This window comes from Taudactylus pleione, unplaced genomic scaffold, assembly GCF_031769625.1.
Source record: "Taudactylus pleione unplaced genomic scaffold, aTauple2 ptg000019l, whole genome shotgun sequence".
NCBI classification, from domain to species: Eukaryota; Metazoa; Chordata; class Amphibia; order Anura; family Myobatrachidae; genus Taudactylus; species Taudactylus pleione.
Genome location: NW_028284421.1, coordinates 12,651,576 through 12,664,797, shown reverse-complemented (window position 1 = coordinate 12,664,797; position 13,222 = coordinate 12,651,576). Strand labels below are relative to the sequence as shown.

At 41.7% G+C, this 13,222-nt stretch overlaps 1 protein-coding gene and 1 pseudogene across 1 annotated transcript in view; one reads left to right on the top strand and one right to left on the bottom strand.

Annotated features, from left to right (window-relative positions):
- Window positions 1-4,544, top strand: part of LOC148540333 (uncharacterized) — a 50,735-nt pseudogene extending 46,191 nt beyond the window's left edge.
- Window positions 1-13,222, bottom strand: part of ENTREP2 (endosomal transmembrane epsin interactor 2) — an 899,787-nt gene that overhangs the window by 218,609 nt on the left and 667,956 nt on the right. The gene's annotated exons all lie outside the window — the stretch shown is intronic.

The following is a 13,222-nucleotide window of genomic DNA, read 5'->3' as shown; positions in this document are numbered from 1 at the left end:
TATAACAATAAACAAAGAAATATCTTCTTTGTATCATTCTAATCATTTTATATCAAATCTCAGGAGTATGACAGGGGAGGCCTCCTGCCTACACTCGCTGCACGTCTCTGGTACAAAACTCTCCCCACTTTCATTGCTTCTGGGAAGATGTCATTGTCTCCAAAGAAATGCCCTATATTAATGTCCAAAGGCTATTATTGAGCTTAGTAGCAAACAATTCAATCTTAAATTTTGTTGGAGCACAATAATGAAAGTGATTTGATTGGGCTCTATAAATGTATATTTCATTCATGGAAAAAGATGATATATGTTTTCTGTTGTGTAGAAACTAACACAGCATAAAATTGAGATTATCTGTGCTTAGATGCTTTCTGATTTATGACTACACTTCAAATACCAAATCCTAATAAGGCATATTAAATAAGGTAATGGAAATAAATGAGAGCGTAATTTCAAGATGAAAGAACCAGTGGGTTAGTGATGGACCTCTCAACAACTGCTTGCCTAATGCAGTGATTATGGCTCATCGATTCCCACTTTCATTCCACCCACCACCATTCTTCATATGTTTCCACCTCCTGTGCTGAGTGTTTAATACTCTGTCTTCTTACCATGATAAATGAAAGGAGCATATTTTAGAATTACAATATATCATTACAAAATTATAATCCTTGAACCGTTATTGGTGGTATCCTTACTCCCAGACCAAGGCTCACCAACCGTGAAGTTACTTTAATGCAAATTATTATAGTTTCAGCTTATTTTCATGTAAATGATAAACTGTAGAACATCAATTGAAATATTAAGAAAATATAGTACATTGCATTTGCTCCATCCTCAGTTTTCAAGTATTTTCATGATGTTGGTAAAAAGAGAAAGATTAAAAAAACATGCATTAATTTACTTTATAAGACTATTATATAATAAACTTTTAATAAGAACATTTAGATGATGTTGTCAATAATTTTATTACAACAGCTGTCTCCGGCTCCTACAACCGCCTCTGTATTAGCGCTGGAAGTATGCTGAGAGTTGAGATCGGGCAGCTGCACAGAAGCACCAATGCTTCCAGCCAATAGAGTGAAAGAGTTGGAAGTTCAGGCGCCTGCGCTGTAGGGGCTACTTAGACCGGTGCGAAAAGCCGTTCCTCTTCAAAGTATTTAAAGGAGTTTTACCTAACAAGAAGTGTTAGGTGATTATTAGGGATGTGCGCCGACCCCCGTGCTTTGGTTTTGGATCTGTATCTCCGTCAAGGTTTTGGATTTGGATTTGCAAAACCACCCTCAAGTGTTTTGGTTTTGGTTTTGATTTTGGTTTGGATCTGGATTTAAAAAAAAATAAATAGATAAAAAGTTTTAAAAACAGCTAAAATCATGTAATTTATGAAATCCAAAACCTGAAATTGGGATTTAATATCTGAATTCCGAACCACAAAAAGATCAGAACCACGACCCGGATTTACCTAGATCTCCTCAGGAGATCAGAACCTCAACTCGGATTTACACGGATTGACGAAATTCGGGTGGATTCGGATTTCTGGAGTATCGAACCGCACATCTCTAGTGATTAGTCTTCCTACAGTCACCTCTGATCCCTAGCTCCTGTGCCTTACCTAAAGTGCGTTCCAGTGAATAACCTGTCGCTAACCCTGATTGTTACAAGACCTGAGTCCTTATTGTTTGATAATCTGTTATCAGAGCCGGATTGTTACAAGACCTAATTATTGCATGAGTCCTTATTGTGCATAACCTGTTTCCAGACCCGGATTGCTACAAGACCTTCTTTAATATAACCCTGAACCTGATTTATACTTTTATGATTCTTTTGGAACTGTCCAAAACTCCGAATAATTGGAGTTATTCAGTTTGGCTGCATAAAGTCCAAGGGTGGTTAACCTGAAGTCATCTGATAAGGTGAGAGAGTTTACTTGTATTCTGGTTGCTTATTACCTGTTGCCATATAATTGTGACACTCTGCTATTGGGATTCAGTATTGCCTAAAATATAATTTAACTTTAGCATCCATGTGACAACTATCCTTTTTTAAATGTGCACCAATATATTCCTAAGTGTTGTAAAATCACAATATTTATCCATGAACATCAGTACACACCCTATAGGAAGTTTTTATAATATAATAACCCTTACTGGATACAGAAAAAAGTACAAGCCTTTTAACCTACAAGCATATTTTTGGACTATGGGAGAAACCCAGAACACATGCAGGAAACCGACACAAACTCTTAAACATCTATTTTTTTTTTTTTGCATAACAGCAGGGGTGTAGTGTGTGGCCATTATGCTCGGAGCATGTGTGTGCTACCGCGCCCCCACCCCCCAAGTGTGCCAGGTAGGGGGCTTGTCCAGCATGTAGGGGCAAATTAATGGAAAATAAAATTAAACATTAGGGGCAGTATCATACTGGGACATGGAGGGCTAAATATATTCTAACCCACTAAAGTGGTTCCACCAGTTAAAAACAAACCACACAGTAGTGCCTACAATTCATGTTATGCCACACAGTAGTGTTCTTATTCACATTACGCCACACAGTAGTGTCTTTTTTTCATGTTACGCCACTGTAGTTCCCCTTTTTCACATTATGTTACAAAATAATGGCCATAATGCAAGTTATGCCACACATTAGTGCCCATTAATTTGCATTATGCCACAGTTTTGGCTATTCTTTCACATTATGCTACACAGTAGTCCCCACAGTTCATATTATGCCACAGTAATGTCCATAGTTCACATTATGCCACAGTAGTGCCCCTTATTCACACAATGCCTAACAATAGTGCCCCTTATTTAAGTTATGCCACAGTAGTGTCCCTTTTACACATTATGCCACAGTAGTGCCTCTTATACACATGCCATAGTAGTGTCCCTTATTGGCATTTGGTGTCAGAGCAGTCAAGCGTGACCTCACCAGACTCACCGCTCAGGCTTCTCCCAGTCACGGGTGCCGCAACCCAAGCTCTCAGCAGCAGCGCCCAACTAAGGCCTCCCCTCAGCAGCAGGGACACAACAGCCATGTTCTATCCTCCATACAAACCGGGCCAGCTGCCGTCAGGGCCAGGGTGGTACGTAGGATCCACCTCAAAAGAGAAGCTAGGGGTGATGAAGGGAGGGGATCGCCTCCTTCTCCCTCTTTGTTATTGCCCGTGGCTCCATCCTTCCTCCCTTCTGTTTAGTCCCAGAGTCGGATTAAGATCCCACGGGCCCTACGCAAAGTATACTGCCTTGGGGCTATTAATGCATATATAAGTACATACAGTATATACATTTCTCACACAGCTCTCCCCACTCACTTAGATTTTCACCCTTCTCACATATATCTCCTCCCCTCAAACACACACAATTATCTCCCCTCATTCAGACCCCGCTACAGCTCTCCCCCTTTCACAGCTCACCTCCCCTAACACAGCTCTGTCCCCCTCACTAAGCCTCCCCTCACACACACAGCGCTCCCCCTCACTCAGATCTACTCCTCACTCAGATCCCCCCCCACACACACACACAGCTCTCCTCCTCACAAAGATCTTCCCCCCTCACACAGACCAAGCCCCGCACACACTTATACACACACAGCTCTTCCACTTAACAAAGCTCCCCTCCCTTCACACACACATATATTCCCCCTTAATCAGATCTCCTTCCTCTCTCCTTACTGTTGCAGGGCGTAGGAGATCAGCCATTCTCTGGAGATCAGTGCATCCATATTGGGGGCGTGGAGTGAGCAGAGCCACAAGCACCTCTCCATTCATACTATGCCCCCTGTCTGGACGTGCTGATCGGAGCAGGTGCTCCACTGGAACCACCCTCGCTACTCCCCTGCAGCAATGTACCCTTTCTTGTTACCATATAACTAAAAAACAGCATCTACATTTTTAGCATTTTTGCTAGATTTATTTACAAAACACAATGTTTGACACAGGTTATCGGGCATATGGCAGCTTTGAGTCCACGTGCCCCAACTACGTAAATTAAAAAGCAAAAATATCCTGGAGAAATTCCCAGAAATTGATAAGTAAAGTGAGCTCTTAATTGGCAACATAATCTTCACAATGACAGAGGTAGTGTAAAGTGATGCTTCTTTTCTCTGTAAGCTATTGCTATGGAGCACTTCATTTGTATGCACAAGATAATGCACAAACTACAGCTTGCGGAAATCAAATATGTGAAAAAATATGTTTTCCATGACTGTGAGAGCAATGTATCCTGTATTCAGTTTCCTTTTTTTGCAACATTTTAACCACGCTAGATCAGGTGGAGATGACCACAGTGCACAGTGCAGGCTTACTCTTCCTGGCTGTTATTTGTGGTTATTTTCTAAACTGTTACTGTGTGTTGCTCTCCACAGATCAATACGTTTCACTTTCTTTGATGAACAAAGCCAGGATGTATATGGAAATAGCAATGAGTATCGCTGATGTTAAAAAGGATATTGATAGGTCTACAGAAATAGCAATCAGAGTAACTCAGCAGCAAATACAATCTGAGGAAGTAAATGTGACCCATGTCAGGAAGCTTGTCTATTACTGAAATGTTTGTATTACAATACAAGGTATGCACATAAAAATACTTATACTATAGAAACGTCACCGATTAGACCTCCTGTGATGTCACCATGCATCTTTACAATTCAAAACCCTACTTCTGATTTTCTAGACTGTAAACACCCCTACAGTACCTTCCAGTTATGTACTGGATTTCTGCTTTTCCATATACTCTCCTGTGACTGACCTGCCTATACTGTATGTATACAACATATACTAACATGGCTTTAGCATACCCAACTCTTTATGCTGTCCCTACTGTGCATCTTCATATCTACCCAAAGTATCATTACCTGATCGAACAATCAAAGTGAATATATTACCTCTGCTGTACATTTTCCCATAAATCTAATTAGACTGTAAAGCTGGGTACACACTGATAAATATATTGTCTGTTGCATTGAATGGGCAATATATTTATAGTGCATCACCAGATGTGTACAGCGGATATGTATGTGAACGACATCATTCACAGACATATCCAATCTGCTGTGCAGCACAGCAGATGGCCGATATATCTGAAAGATATATCGGTCATTTGCTGGTGTGTACGGGCAACCCGCTGATTGCCCGGACACATGCTGCAGGGACCTGTCGGTGATTAACAGCTCAACTTAAATGCCCGCCCAGTTGAGCTGTCAAGCCCAGCACATCGGGCAGATGATTGGTAAGTGTGTATAGTGACAGTTAGGAGCTGATTGGATGGTACTTTATTTCTCATAATTTTATTTCTCTCCAAGCTTTCATGAATACTCCTAATTAGTTATACAAAGTCCAGAAGGCAGTCCTCACATATATTCAGGTATATTACATATGTATGTAACATGGCATGTATATAAACAATTCATATGCTAAGTTTTCAACACAGTGGTTAGTTTCTGTGCTAACAAATTGTAAAATATTAGTTGACTAACCTCTTCCAATATAATATATATATATATATATATATATATATATACACACACATATATATACATATAATTTCATATATTTAAATATAAAATTTCAGTTTACAAAACACGAACAGCCTCAGAATGTTTTTGCTTTTTGTAGTGGGTAAGTGAACGCCTCATTCTAACATGTATGCAAAACCATATGGTTTGCGTACATCTCCAATATTAGATTGGTGCATGCGCAGGATCTGGAATGCGCATGCACCAGTCAGGGGCTGGCAACTTTTAGCCTGGGGGAGCAAGCCAGAGGGTATCGGTATGAAATACCCGGCACCGCGCTGGAAATCCCGATCGTCGCTAAGGCAAGTATAAACTAACCTAACCCCCTAACCCTAACCCTCCTTAGGGGTGCCTAACCCTAACCTCCCCCCCAAGTGCCTAACCCTAATCCCCCCTCTAAGTGCCTAACCCTAACCCCCCTTCCCCGCTGCCTAAACCTAAGGCCCCCGGGGGGGAGCCTAACCCTAAGTCCCCCCCGGGGGTGCCTAACCCTAACCCCCCTGGGTGCCCTAAACCTAACCCCCCCGCGTGGCTGTTCGCTCGCGGCGCCCGGCATCCCTTCGATCGGGATGCCGGGCGCCTGTCTCCCGGCATCGGGGAAATGTCAGGCATCTACATCTAGACGCCTGGCATTTCACCCTCGCCGGGATATGACAGTTGGGAAGCCGGCTGTCGGTATTAAGGCAGCCGGTTTCCCGAATGTGTATACCAGCCAGAGCACTGGCCCATAGGTGACTGACTATCCTTAAATGGTTTTTACATACAATAAATACTTATAAAACAAAACGAGACATGGTATTGCTTAACCCAAAGATACTTGGATGGATATATATATATATATATATATATATATATGTAGAAAACCTCCCAGAGGCTTGATGCCTCCCACCCCAAGTGTCATGCATATTAAGGTTCATCATACCACCTATTTGCATACAGTACTTTGATGTGAGTGAAAAAATTTAGATACAGCTCCCCCACACACACACATACAGCACTGAACATGCCAATTCCCCCTTCCAATAGATCTCCCCCCTCATTTATACCCCACCCAGCTATTCCTAGGGTTACAGCTAGATCCACTTCAGTTTCTGTACCCTGGCGTCATCAGCCACTGTCCAATGTCATTCCCTACCATCCAACTGGGCATAGAGGGGGACCATAATCTTATGGTGAGCGCAGCGAGTCACCGAGACCGAAGCGTGGTGAGCAAAGCGAGCCTGCAAGGGAACAATTTTCTTTTTTTTTAGTGAACTGTGTGGGCAGGGAACTGCACATCACTTCCAGGTACAAATACAGAAGGGGAATTATACATTTCCCTATTCCCATTCACTCAGATCACCCCCTCACACACATACAAATGCCCCCACTAACACAGATCACCTTCCCTATCATAGATCACTGTCCTCACTATCATAGCTCTCACCTAGCCACGGGGGTGATCAACCGCTGAGCCTCCAACACTGTCCAGAGACAGCCCCAGCAGCCCCCCTTCAATGCCCCCACTTCCCAGCAGCCCCAGCCTTTTATGTCCCTACTCCCCAGCAGCCCTCCTTCTATATCCTCAATCCTCAGCCAGCCCCAGGAGACCCTTATATGTCCCTACTCCCCAGCAGCCCAGCCTTTTATCTCCCCACTCCCCAGCCAGCCCCAACAGCCCCCCTTCTATGTCTCCACTCCCCAGCCAGCCCCAGCCTTTTAAGTCCCCAATCCTGCCTGTGTGCTATACAAGTGTCATCTCCTTGTGCAACAGTGCGTCTGAACACCTTGCCTGTATGCTATACAAGTGCTATCTCCTTGTGCAACAGTGCGTCTGAACACCTTGCCTGTGTGCTATACAAGTGCCACCTTCTGGTGCAGTAGTGTGTCCGAATGCCTCACTTGCTTGTAGTTACAAGTACCTCCTTTTGGTGCAGTAGTGCGTCAACACTACTGAGTCTGTGTTCAATTACAAATATCAACTCTACGGTGCTTCTTTCTGAAGTATATCTCTTGGGCCATTGGTGTATTGGTCTCTATTCCCGCAGGTATCGGATACCTGACCAAAGGGCTGAGAACTGCTTGGTGGGTGCAGCTCAATTCCATATCCCGCTTGGAGGAGTCACTGGGGAACACCTCCCAGCAGGTTAGACTCCACGCCTTTGGTCAGGTCTCGCCAACATCCGATACTTGTGGATGAGGAGATCATACATACAGGCCCCACACCTCCAATTACTCTCCCAACCCGGGACCTCAGCTTCCACCCCCTCCAATAGGGGGTCTCCCAGAGTCAAACTTGACACAGCCTTTTAGGGCAGGGAGTGGATGGAGCCGGCCTGCGCTCCTGGAAATGGGGGCATGTCACCTGCATTTTCTGGAAATATGCGTCAGAAGACGCAGATTTCCTGGCCTCAGCTACTCAGGTAAGATGGCCATTCTGAGTAGCCATTGGCTTTCTCAGTTGGCTGATGGCTGCGCCCATCACAACCAATGGCCGCAAAGATAATTCCATGCTGCGTCTTCGGATGCAGCACTCATTCTGCTATGCTGCCAGGAGGTATATTTTCTCCTCATTCACCTCGTGTAGCATTAGCATATTTTCCATATTTGCAGCAGCAATGTGAACTGCGTCCATTTCTGAATTCTCAGTTCTTGAAAATAATTTGTAACACATACACCATTCCTTTTAGTTACACAAGGATTTGTTACCGTTCATTAATAATGATGCAAAAGAGAACTCATATTTTGCTGCCAATTAAGAAGTCATATATAATGTTACATGACTTGAGTATTGGTGGATGATTCTATTCGTTGTTAAGTCATGATCACTAAGTGTGATATGCGACAGATCCCTACACTCCACCTAAAAAGAACAGTTTGTCTGACTGGACTAACTGACTCATAGGAGCCGCAAGTGAACGGCATAAGTGTGTTGTCATGTGAAATTTATCCATCTAGCTCTGCGCGTTTTAAAGCACAAATGGTGGAAAAGGTTAAAAGTCATCTTGCTACTCCGTCTCACCTAGTGGGAAAACATTTTGGCAAACAGTGGAAATAATGAGTGGAACAGCAGCTCTATATTATCCAGCCTCCCACCAACTCCTTCAGGATATAATTTAGTATGCCAGGATATTGTATGCAGTTGACTATTTTCACTCTCTACTGAGCAAAACATGTTCAATTTCAAACACTTAGAACAATTTAGTACATTGCTTTCTGCTTGAAAAACTCCCATTGAGTAAATGCATTTCTTACAGTTAAATTATTAGCATGCAGGCAGGTTTGCATAACATCAACAATAGCCATTTAGATGGGGGAGAAATCATTGCTTCTCCGTAGGCACAGCATATCTAGATAATTGAACTGAAATGTCAAATGTGGAAACTCGTTTTTTAATGACCTTACTTGAAATTGTAATCAATACGATCATTATGAAAATAAAAGCACTATTCTTTAGTGTCATCTTTCTCAATTGGAAAGCTAAGGGACATGAGAATATGTAAATTTTATATGTGGAAAAGCACAGGTTGGAATAATGTTTTATCTTGTATTATTAGCATGCATAACATATCTGTGAAATTGTGTGTGTGTATACATATATACTGTGTATATATATATATATATATACTGTATGTTGTGACTTATGTCATAGTAGATTACTCTCTGGGGTCTCTGAAAGTCTCTCAGTAATCCAGAAGTGACCTGACTCTTGGGGAATCAGATGATCAGATGAATCCTGGAAGTAGTACACTGGTCTGCAAAGTAGGCAGGAATAGGTCACAGTGTTGTAAACCCATCATCAAATCCCTTAGTAAATACTGAGTAAATCAGGTTGGGATTATGTGATTTACAGCATATATACGTTCACCCACCCACTTGCAAACTGCATCATCAAACCCTGCCATAAAAAAAGGTATGAAAAGTAGGGAAGTTTGGCTTATGTCAGGGACTGGACTACTAATGTGATATTAGCCTATTTCTGGGTGCTTGTATATACATATATTTTTTTCAATATTTCTTTCAGTTTGTGCACATTATTTTTACTTGTATTCGTCAGTTCTTGACCTCGGAATAAAAAGTAAACATAAGCAGCATTATATGTACCCTGGAGCGTAACTAGGTCTTCGATGGCCCCATAGCAAACGTTTGTAAGGGCCCCTATGTTCCGCCCAATGGTGAAAAATTTATATAACACATGTAACTTTGACAAGGAAGATGGGCCCCCCTCAGCTCTGGGCCCCATAGCAGCTGCACCCCTTGCACCTATGGTAGTTTCACCCATGTACGTATCTCATCAATACTCCCCCTAACATCAGTTTATGTTCAACAAGGGCAAATGCAGGATTTCTAGAGGGAAATTTCCAAATGCTTGATATTAGAGCAAGCGTTACCCATCCATGAAGGGGGCATAATTAGCATGTAAAAGCTATAGTCTGTCTTTTACAAAGTGCAGGGTATTGTAAGTAATACTTCAGGGCCAGTGATCACAGTATACAGGGCCAGTGATCACAATAAGCCTTTAGATGTGACAGTATGCCTGGCCAAGCTGAGCTGAATGTTTTATTTTTTTGGACGTGTGCACCCTTCCACATTCCATGTTCCCTTCTCTGCAGAGTTTTGGTGAAAGTCCAGGAGTCTTGGGGAGCAAAAGAACCTAGCACTTGTTCTGGACATATGTGTAGACATTGGACTTTTTAAACACTGAATATTTTATGTAATATAATCGTAGTATTAATAATTAACACTATGTGAGGAATTCAATTAGGTGCAATTTTCTAGTAAACGTACTGGAGAGGGGCGAGTTGCTATTATGACAGTATATAAATGCCAGCAACGGTACTGGAATCCACTTGCACCAGACTCACACATTTTTGCTCACAGCCCTATGGGGCTGCAAACAAAAATCTGCGAGTTCAGAGGTACCATAAGTGAGTTATATAGCCGCAGTTACTTGTGGGTGTGAGATGTTCATACCTAAGTGAATTCCCCCCTATGTGACATAATAATTAAAATAATTTTGTGCAAAATCTCCTGAAAACAGACATTTTCATGGGATACCTGCATATATTAAGCACCCCCAGAATGTATGTAGAGGGTATCTCTGATATCTGCTGCAGTCCCCATTTTTCGATCACAAAAACATCCCCCATAGGTCCTCCAGAAGGCATTAGCTTATTGTAGCCTATGGGCTACTGTAGTGCATTTTTTATGCATAGGCAATGGATCCCTCCCCACCAGCCTACTCTGGCTAAAGCAGACTCTGACGACTGCGCATGAGTAGTAGAAAGGAGCAACTGAATGCCCTGCAGCCACTCTGTGAGTCTGAATCACAGCTGAGCAGATTTAGCAGTGGCGCTCAGTGCTCTCCTTTCTGCACAGAGTGCTACCCTTTCATCCATGCTGCCCCATATTCATAAGTGATGGTTCAGCTCTCAGTCACTAATAGGCAGAGGTCACAGTGATTATAGCTTATCAGTGACAGAGAAATGCAGCATCAGGTAAAGGGGCAGACTCAGACTCTGGACTCTCTCTGTGCCACATTTTAATGTAAGAGCAGAGGAGGATCTAGGGTTGATTTGTGTGTGGTTGGATGGTGTATGGTGATGGCTTCGGAATGGGGTGCTCCAGACTTCTTAGACCCTTGCTACACCATGGGTGTTCTCATATCCTAGCTGACACATTTTTGCCTTCTCTGCACTAATGCTCCACATACTGTATGTCACCAATGTTTGTTGCCCAGCCTACTTTTCACGCAACCCACACCTTCTGTTTCCTATTTCTGCTCTTTACTACCCACACCTTCTGTCTCCTATTTCTGCTCTTTACTACCCACACCTTCTGTCTCCTATGTCACCCTTTACTATTTGTACAGTGCCGTGTAGTACAGTGATAGTAAATACTATATAATAACATTATTATTACCAATTGTGTATAAACATGTGCTGGGCAATAAGTAAATATGCAATGTAAATGGGGTCATAAATGTCTGGGCTACATTGGTCCCCGAAAATGATGATGGTGAAACTGTTTGCACCTTAAAAATTGTAGTATAATTATAACCATTTGTTTATAAGCCCCATCATTTGTGCCTATAATGGTTAGTAGTTGGACTCTTCTCCATTGAACAAGTGGAATATAGTCACACCAAGATATGCCATAATAATCCAGATTATTTCTCAGACTATCTGAGATTGATGTCTCAAGAGCCACTAGCGAAAAAGCTTTCTCCAGTGTAGAATAGATTAAGATTGCTCATGATAAACTGAATGTTTATGAATATTTTGGGATAACTACTGGTTCAATGGTGATTACCTGAAGTAGCAGAGTAAGGTCTATTCTTATTATATACTGTGTGGAGGTCATCTGTCTGCATTGGGGATAGAATTTGCGAAAGTTATTTACAGTATTAATGCAATGCCTTTGACAACACATCCAGTATTTAACCCATAAATCTTGTTTTACTGACGGATAACTTGGGGTTGTAGTGGGTAGAGTTAGTCCCTTTTTATGGCCTTATCTTACGATCAGAATGATTATAGGAAGCAAAAACCTAAAACATTAATCTTCTGATCAGCATTGTTATTATTACATTGATACATATTATACAAAAGTGACCTACAACTACTCAATACTTCTGTCTTACAGAGTATAAGGGGAACTTATAAATAAATTATGTAGAATGATTACTTGATTAAAGATGCCCGCTTACATTTTCAGAAAGGATAAATACAAATTTATGTAAATGTAGCTAGTTTTCAGCAAATTTGCATCTCATCCTACTCAAAACACGGAAACGGTCTTTCTGATTGAGAAGCAGTGGAAATTTGTCATTTTTGGAATCAAATTTGTTTATTCACTGTACATTTCCTCAAACATCCTTTTTCAGCTGCAAAGATTCTATTTGCATAATCTTTCAGTTAGCTCAATTTAATTAGGAAAAACATTTTTTCTTGCCTAGTCGATGTCTGCAGGATTTTGTGCATAGTGTAGTATATTAGCTTATATCTTGATTTTCTGCTTGACTAAGTACTTAACTTTAGCTGTCAATTTAAGGCCGTATGCACGAATATCTAATCATAAAACATATGTTAGTGAATGATGCTGAAATTCATCACATTATGTGCTGCATTTACAATTAGGGTATGTGCTCACGGCTGTCTTAAGCCACTGATGCTCCATTGCATTTAATGAGTGGTGGACAGAGGGTGAATGGAAGATCACTTTGGGGTCATTGATCCTATGGAGAAATGCACTGAGCCTGCACACATGCATTATAACTTGATGGATATGAGCTGAGCAAATCTTATTTTGTCATACTGTATGTAATTACTGAGCAGTTTTGCATATTGAGTGCTATATTCCATAAAGATTAATGATCCTTTGGTTCACCCTAAGCTATCGGTCATTACATGCAATAGAGTGTGTCTGTGTCCACAAGCCTTTAAGCAGGTCATTACTAAGCCTACAACTATCAGAAAGATAGGACTTCACACAGTTTATTACAAGCTTCCATTTTAAACTAAAATGACCTCATGTACACAGTACTTATCGCTATTACTATGATATCTGCTGCAGAGTCTCTATGTTGTATACTATATGTCTTCAGTTCATATAGGATAGGGTTTGGTTATGAAGGACAAAACGATCAAGGCATGGCACAAAGTGCTATTTGGTGGTGAAATGAGCCTCAATTTGCGAAGGTGCACCTATGGGAGAATAGAAGTTGTCCCTG